Raw genomic sequence first — 9,687 nt, 5'->3', positions numbered from 1 at the left:
ACGATTCTGCTTTATCGGTGATTTGTTTCATTATGACGGGCCGGTGACCTGGATTCTGTACCCCTTTACCGGGCGAGTTGGCCGCGCGCGTAGAGGCGCGCGGCTGTGAGCTTGCATCCGGGAGTAGGTTCGAATCCCACTATCGGCAGCCCTGAAGATGGTTTTCCGTGGTTTCCCATTTTCACACCAGGCAAATGCTGGGGCTGTACCTTAATTAAGGCCACGGCCGCTTCCTTCCAACTCCTAGGCCTTTCCTATCCCATCGTCGCCATAAGACCTATCTGTGTCGGTGCGACGTAAAGCCCCTAGCTGTACCCCTTTAGATAGTACGTATCATTCCAGTAATTAAGACATTGTGAATTGGATCCACTGATTGTATTCGTTTTACTACCTTTTTTCAACACCATTCGTTTTATATTCTAGGTCAGGGCCTCTCAGGGTGCATGCACACTGTGCACGGTGCAAAAGACGACTTCGCTTGGTTGACCTCGATTTGGAGCAATAGCGCTGTCTCTCTCTTTCCCCACGCCTGTCTCCCTCACTTGCTCCGTAGCGTTCCAAATCCGAGCCGAGTTTAGCCGAGTAGCCCCGGGACGAAGCGTTGGTCCGAGCCGAGCCGAGTGGGACCGATGCACTGTGCACAGGAACTCTGCGCTTCAATTTGCACCCGTCCGATTTTGGGCGTTTGAGAGGCCTGTTCTAGGTAGTGGATACTTTTTGAAGTTTTCATTTTCATTTCGTTGCACCTCGTACCATTAGCGGCCGATGACCTAACAGTTAGGCCCCTTTAAATAACAATCATAATAATAATCATCATCATCATCATCATCATCATCGAATAATTGGGCTATCATTAAGCACTGAAAATGGCAGGAATAGTTCTTCGGCCATTGATCACCGTTCAGTTTTGAGTTTCTTCAGTAAACTTTACTCCGAGGTTTGTTATTATTATTGGGGAGTGGTGGTCGTGTTGATCATCGTTTTAGAAGGAAGTACAACTGAGGAGCCATCCTCTTATTATGGGGAACAGGATGGTGTAGCGGCTTAGCTGCTTGCCTGTCATACCGGCGACCGTGGTTTGTTTCCCGGTTTTGCTGGGGTGGGATTTTAAGTTGAAAATCCCGTGGTGTCAGGAAGGGCATGCGATCATAAATTCCCGGACACAACTCTTTCATGCCTCAGTGCGTGCAGAATAAGCTGCATAAGATGATTATAGTTAATATTATTTGGCATCCAGCAACAATAATTTGTTATTTGTAGGGTTCAGAAGTTTGTGACCTAAAGAAGTACAAACTTTGCGAGCAAATATGCCCTAAAATTAGCTAAATATGAAATAAAAAAGTAAAATATTACTTAACACATTTTGGGGATAAGTAGGAGGTATTAGAGAATTCATCATCATCATTTCCCCTTATCCAGCTCCTGCCGGGTCGGGGTATTTATGGCACTTCTCCATTTTCCTCTTTCCTTCCACCATTCCTCTTCCACGACCTCGTCCCAGTCTAAATTTCGTCTTCATATGCTGCTCTTCACCGATTCAATCCACCTTGTTCTAGGTCTTCCTCTTGCTCTCTTGCCCTCGCACATTGCCTCCAGTAGGCTATTTGTCTTGGAATTATATTCTCCCCCGTCCTCTTTACATGTCCAAACCACCTTAGTTTATTCTTTTCAACTCTCTCATTTAGCTTTCTTATTCCAACTTCCTTCCTAACATCTTCGTTTATCACTCTGTCTTTCCTTGTCCTTCCTAACATGCTTCTTAGGAATTTCATCTCACTGGCTTGAGTTCTACTCTCTTGCCTGCTAGTCAAAGTCCTAAGTCTCAGCTGCATAAGTCAGTATGGGTACATATACATAGTACATTTAGTACTTTATCACTTTACTTTTCCTTGGTACTTCTTTGCTCCAAACAAGTTTCCTTACACTTTGGTGGAATGCATTACTCTGCTGTACCCTCCTGATAATCTCCATGTCCACCCTAGCATTTTGAATTCATTCACTTCCTAGGTATTTAAAGCTGTCCACAATTTTCAGACTCTGACTTCCAATTTTCACAATGTCCTTTCCCCTCTCGTCACCACTATAGTCTTGCTTTTCTCTGTATTGATTTTCATGCCATACTTCTTAGTTTTTTCGTTCAGTACATCTAGTTGTTGTTGCACTTCTTTGCTGTCCCTTTCCCAGATTTCAACATAATCTGCATATAGCAGTATCTTCATCTATTTATCTCCATAGGCTTTCTTTGTTTACTTTACAATTTCGTCCATAATAATAATAATAATAATAATAATAATAATAATAATAATAATAATAATAATAATAATAATAATAATCGTATGGCCTCAGCTACCGCGTGCAGACATTTCAGTTTGACGTCATCTGGCTGTCTGCTCATCAATTTCGACGTTCCGTTTTACTCTAGGCCCGCTAGATGGCAGACCGAGTAAACCTAAACTCTCTTGGGCGTCTATGGCTGAGATTTAATGAATTTTGTTAGGTAAACACCAAATGTGTCACCAGAGATCTTTTAGATGTCGACATCATACGGCATAGAGTGTCGAATGGGCTTTTTTCGGCCCTTCAAAAATCCGACTACCTCTGCCGGGTTTGAACCCGCTATCCTGGGATCCGGAGGCCGACACTCTACCACTGATCCACAGAGGCAGCTAATTTCGTCCATGACCATAATAAAAAAAGAGGTGACAGCATACTCCCCTGTCTTAGTCCAGTCTTATTCCTAAACCATTCTGTCTTTCCAACTGGGGTCAGTACTCTGCTAACACAGTTGTTGTACATTGCTTGCACCATTTCTAACATTTCTCTTCAGAGTCTCGTTTTAAACATGGTTTATTAGAATATTACTAACGTTCAACGTGTAATTAGCGATAATACAGCAGACACACTCCATCATGCAAACTGAGGAGCTACAGTAGGTAAATTAAAACTTACACTTGAATTCAGTATCATAACCCTGAGGCGCAGTTCTCATTCGGTTTTTCTAAAATAACTTAACTTTTGGTGTCTGGCGGCGTACGTTCGTTTAGCATCTCTTTCTCGGAATCGTGTTTTCTAGATCTGCTACCTATCTCTATTTCTGAGAAGGGAGAAATACACTTACTACGATATCTTGAAATCCTATGTTTGAAATTCGACGCAGATAACATGTACGTTATTGAAAACGATGTCTACATTTACAAAAATGCTAAAAATATATAACCAAATATGACCTTGTTTCACTAAAATGAGCCAACGGCCGTGAGATCCCCGAAGTTAAGCAACATTGGGCGTGGTCAAGTTTTGGATGGGTTACCACGCACTTTTGGTGGGGGTAAGGGAATGGAGGAGCGGAAAGGAACTGGCCACCCTACCGCACACCTCTGCAGAGGTTCCGACCTACCTTCGGGCAGAATACACCCTTACCTTATCACTAAAAGGAGCAAAATCTGCTCAGTGCAATAAAAATGGCCGAAATATGCATTTATATGCAACATAACATTGCTTTAAACGGTGTAAGGAATCCACCATTCACACTTCCTTTTCAGATTTCGGATAAAATGATCTCAGGAATAAAATAAGACTTTTACGTAACATCCGAACCTTAGTTATTTGTTATTTCTGGTACAATCGCAATATACTCGCACTTCAGGGCTTCGAAGGTAAAGCAATTGGATTTTGGGGGTGTGCCAACCAAACGTTTGAATACCAGTGATTTAGCTCATATCAGTCCGCTTCCGTAGCGTAGCGGTTAGCAAAATTAGTTGCCGTCCTTGGTGGCCCGAGTTCGATTCGCGGTACTGCCAGAAATTTAAGAACGGCAGGTATGTGGTTGAAATGGCACATGCAACTCACCTCCAATGTGGGTGTGCCTGAAAAGATCTGCACCACCTCAGGATGAGGATACGAGCTCATACCAGAAGATACAGTGCACTGAAAACGCCAGATCTCACCAAAAAAGGCACTAATTGGGTTTAAATGTGTTTCAAGAACTCAGTGCGATACATTTCATATCGATCAATAATCTCAGGATCACACTGAACAAACTTACTATGCGGTACGAATCGGGTTGCTGTGAGCTTGCATTCAGGGGATGGTGGGTTTGAACCTCTCCATTGGCAGGCCTGAATTGATTTCCGCGGTTCTCCTTTCATACCAAAGAAATATCGGTGCTGTACCTCGATTAATTACACGGTCACTTCTGTTTTTTTACAAGTTGTTGATGATGATGATGATGATGATGATGATGATGATGATGATGCTTGTTGTTTAAAGGGCCTAACATCGAGCTCATCGGCCCCTATTTTACAAGTTGCTTTACGTCGCACCGACGCAGATAGGTCTTATGGTGACGATGGGATAGGAAAGGGCTAGGAGTGGGAAGGAATCGACCGTGGCCTTAATTAAGGTACAGACAGCATATGCCTGGTGTGAAAATGGGAAACCTACCGGCGAGTTAGCCGTGCGGTTAGGAGCGCGCAACTGTGAGCTTGCATCCGGGAGATATTGGGTTCGAACCCCACTGTCGGCAGCCCTGAAGATTGTTATCCGTGGTTTCCCATTCTCATACCAGACAAATGCTGGGGCTGTACCTTAATTAAGGCCACGGCCACTTCCTTTCCATTCCTAGGGCTTTCCTATCACATCGTCGCCATAAGACCTATCAGTGTCGGGGCGACGTAGAGCAAATAGCAAAATGGGAAACCACGGAAAACCATCTTGAGGGCTGCCGACAGTGAGCTTTCATCACACTATTTTCAGGAAGCAAGCTCACAGCTGCGCGCCCTTAACCGCACAACCAACTCGCCCGGTCGCGACTGCTTCTAGTCTTTTCACATCTTATCGTCACTAAAAATTTGTTCGTGTTAGTGCGATTTAATTAATTAATAATTAAAAGAATGGAATGGGTCAAATTTTCATTTACTGTGCCTCTGTTCTTTGTTGCATCAAATACCTTGTTTTAATCCTACTAAATTTTGGTGGTAAGCCCTTATAAATTAATTTTAAGCAAATGCATTACATTGATGTTATTCGCGTGTTGTTTAGTAGCCTGCCTCTTTGCGACAAGCTTGGCATTAACCCACTCAGAAATAATGTAAATCCTTCTCTTCTCTTGTCTTCAGTTCTCCTTTTATCCAAAGAGGTAAAAATGAAACGAGAGAACAAGTTTAATAAAACTATGCTTCTTGGCAAAAGTTTGTTGTAAATTTCAAAGTTTTTAAAGTGTTCGTAAGTGGGTTCACGAGCAGCTCGCTGGCGTCTTGAAGGTAAAGCAGCCTTACCTACAATATTAATTATAGCAACCATGCATTCAGGAACACCTTGTTAATAATAAAATAGTCGCCGCATTGGTACAGGAGAACCCGACAGTTCGAGCACAATAACAAGTTGAGATCGATCGGTTAAAAATACAACGAACTGTTTAGTCGGCTTATGGGAGGCACTCAAAATATAAGTAGTGCAAGTCCACACCAAATGTATAATAAAAAGAAATCCACGGTTCTAGCCCTTTAGGCGAGTGATTCGATGCTGTAAACATCCTAGAGATATGACCTACGAATTTTAGGTAAAAATAAAATATAGTATGAGAATATATTCTTTATTTTTATTCTTAAAAATTACATTCCTTTTCTTTATCATCGTTATCCGGTAGATTAGATTAGCAGTTTGCGACTTTTTTTTTACCACTACGAGCGCTAATGTGAGTCAATGCATTGATTCACTTCAGCACCACTACAAGCGCTAATGTGATTCAATGCATTGTTTCACTTCAGCACCACTACGAGCGCTAATGTGAGTCAATGCATTGTTTCACTTCAGCACCACTACGAGCGCTAATGTGAGTCAATGCATTGTTTCACTTCAGCACCACTACGAGTGCTAATGTAAGTCAATGCAGAGTTTCACTTCAGCACCACTACGAGCGCTAATGTGAGTCAATGCATTGTTTCACTTCAGCACCACTACGAGCGCTAATGTGAGTCAATGCATTGTTTCACTTCAGCACCACTACAAGCGCTAATGTGAGTCAATGCATTGTTTCACTTCAGCACCATTACAAGCGCTAATGTGAGTCAATGCATTGTTTCACTTCAGCACCACTACAAGCGCTAATGTGAGTCAAAGCATTGTTTCACTTCAGCACCACTACAAGCGCTAATGTGAGTCAATGCATTGTTTCACTTCAGCACCACTACAAGCGCTAATGTGAGTCAATGCATTGTTTCACTTCAGCACCACTACAAGCGCTAATGTGAGTCAATGCATTGTTTCACTTCAGCACCACTACGAGCGCTAATGTGAGTCAATGCATTGTTTCACTTCAGCACCACTACAAGCGCTAATGTGAGTCAATGCATTGTTTCACTTCAGCACCACTACAAGCGCTAATGTGAGTCAATGCATTGTTTCACTTCAGCACCACTACGAGTGCTAATGTAAGTCAATGCAGAGTTTCACTTCAGCACCACTACAAGCGCTAATGTGAGTCAAAGCAGAGTTTCACTTCAGCACCACTACGAGCGCTAATGTGAGTCAGTGCATTGTTTCACTTCAGCACCACTACGAGCGCTAATGTGAGTCAATGCATTGTTTCACTTCAGCACCACTACAAGCGCTAATGTGAGTCAATGCATTGTTTCACTTCAGCACCACTACAAGCGCTAATGTGAGTCAATGCATTGTTTCACTTCAGCACCACTACGAGCGCTAATGTGAGTCAATGCAGAGTTTCAGTTCAGCACCACTACGAGCGCTAATGTGAGTCAATGCAGAGTTTCAGTTCAGCACCACTACGAGCGCTAATGTGAGTCAATGCATTGTTTCACTTCAGCACCACTACGAGCGCTAATGTGAGTCAATACAGAGTTTCACTTAAGCCCTTATAACTACATTCGGTGTCAGAATTTTTCACAAAAAGCAAAGAACTTCTGAAGGTACTGAACCAAGGAATACATTACAGAAATAATTAGTATTAAGTTAAATTGGCTAATATTTGAATACAAAAGAAAACGAGTAAAGAAACAAGCGATTTTAGGCTGTTTTTCCGGGACTGCATTTAGGCCCGAAGTGATGTTTGAAATTTCTGTTTCTTTTTAGTTTGATAGAGCTAATATTAACAGCACAGCAACACAGTTGAGGAAATAGCTTATTTACGTTTTTCGTAGTATGGGGACCCCTACTTTGTCTTCCAAGAAATGTATTCAACAATAATATTCACTGTCTTAGATATAATTAAAAAAATACCCTCGCAATTCATCCAGTGTGCACTTCCCGATACAGAAAGTGAACATCTCTGGAAGGTATGTTTGCCCGCAACACGTACTGGAAGAAGGATAGGACATGCAACATGGCCTTGCCGAGTTACGTTCTATTTCGTTGTCCTTATACGGTTACAGGACTGGCTTGTTATGTGTCTCGTTCTGGTATATTATACAGGGTGTAACAATAATGTAGGCCAAACTTCCAGGACACATTTCTCACACGTAGAAGAAGAAAATATGTCAAATGGGCATGGGTCCGGAGAAGCTTTATTTTCATGTTTGAACTCATGTTTTATAACGTTACATACAGCAGTACATTGATCATGGGAAACATACAGGAACAGAACGTACCAACATCCCATATGAACCTCTTTCTTACAAGAAATTGTTCAAAATGCCCTCCGTTAGCTGCATTAGTGGTTGTGATGATTATTGTTTCAAGAGGAAATACAACTGGGCAAAGCCGGGCTGAGTGGCTCAGACGGTTGAGGCACTTGTATTCTGACCCCAATTACTTGTGCAAGGCTCCTCACTTTCACCTATCCTATCCGACCTCTCTTGGTCAACTCTTGTTCTTTTCTTCCTTTGGTCGATATCTTAATTTTTCGAAGTATCGGATCCCTTCCATTTTTTCCCTCTGATTAGTGTTTTGTAGAGGATGGTTGCCTAGTTATACTTCCTCTTAAAACAGTAATCACTACCACCACCACTTCTGACCCCAACTTGGCAGGATCGATCCTGGCTCAGTCCGGTGGTATTTGAAGTTGCTCAAATACGTCGGCCTCGTGTATCGGTAGATTTACTGGCACGTAAAAAACTCCTGCGGAACAAAATTCTTGCACCTTGGCGTCTACAAAATCCCTCAAAAGTGGTTAGTGGGACGTAAACACCATTATTATTATTATTATTAATAAATAATAATGTTATTTGTTTTACGTCCCACTAACTACTTTTTAAGGTCTTCGGAGACGCCGAGGTGCCGGAATTTAGTCCCGCAGGAGTTCTTTTACGTGCCAGTAAATCTACCGACACGGGGCTGTCGTATTTGAGCACCTTCAAATACCACCGGACTGAGCCAGGATCGAACCTGCCAAGTTGGGGTTAGAAGGCCAGCGCCTTAACCGTCTGAGCCACTCAGCCCGGCATTATTATTATTATTATTATTATTATTATTATTATTATTATTATTATTATTATTATTATTATTATTACAACTGGTGAACCATTCCCTATTAATACTAATCAGATGGAAAAATAGAAGGGATCAGACACTTCAAAAAGTGAAGGTTTCGGCCAAAGAAAGAGAGGAGCCATGTCAGGCGTGAAAATGGAAGGCTCCCTAGGTCTCAAATGCTCTGATACTATCGGGGTCGGTCAAGAATAAGAGCTGGCCAAGGTAGGTCTAATAGGATAGATGAAAGTGAGGAGTCTGGCGCAATTAGATCCATGTCGCAACACAGCGCATCAGCATATCCGGGGAAGTCGGCTGGCGACGGAGTGATACGAGGTTTCCTCGGAGTGATGCGAGGTTTACTCGTACAATGAAAGCAGAAATAACTGGGGAATCTAGAATATTACGCGTCTCCAAGTTTGAAACATTCCGACTCCTGTATGGTATGGCCAGAGAGCAGGGGCGTAGCCAGGGGGGGGGGGTTACTGGGGGTTAGAACCCCCCCCATTGAACTTTCACAAAAATAAAATAAATAGAAACTGACAGTAAACAATAAACTTCTTTTATGTGATCAAGATAAACTCCCTGCAATCTACTGCTTGTTGAGAGTGTTTGCCACCCTACCTGTCACCACTGCAGCCAGTGAGAGATCATTTTCAACATTAAGACGCCTTAAAACCTACCTCAGAAATACCACAAGTGAAAGTCGACTCAACGGGTTGGCTCCCTTGAACATTCACAGAGACATAGTTGTAAAACCAACAGATGTGTTAAATTTATTTTCTAGGAAGCCTCGAAAATTAGATTTTAGATTGTAAACTGAACATACCGTTTGAGATAAAACTGCTGACCTCGATCATATTGTTCTTGTTCTGTATTTTAAAGTAAGAATTTTGTAGTGTATTGCAATCTGAATATCACATACAGTAATTCACTCTTGTATCCGTATCCTTATGACAGTCATGCATGCGCGTACCAGACACGCACAAGCACAAGCACTTTCATTATGTTATATCTTAATTTTGTAACTGTAACCCCCCCCCCCCCCCATTGGCCGATCCTGGCTACGCTACTGCCAGAGAGTCTTTCCTCCTAGAAGATTTACATTTCCAGCTGCCCCTGTCCTCTACCCATGCGTACGAGAAAGTATAGTGAGTTAAAAATGACTCTCCTCTGCAAGTAGTGCAGCTGCGGCCTATCCGAGCACACAGTTTGGGTGACAGCTGTGTCTGCTCAGGGTCAGATGCGAGCGGACAGCTC

This window comes from Anabrus simplex, chromosome 9, assembly GCF_040414725.1.
Source record: "Anabrus simplex isolate iqAnaSimp1 chromosome 9, ASM4041472v1, whole genome shotgun sequence".
Lineage (NCBI taxonomy): Eukaryota > Metazoa > Arthropoda > Insecta > Orthoptera > Tettigoniidae > Anabrus > Anabrus simplex.
Note: the sequence above shows the minus strand (reverse complement) of the source record.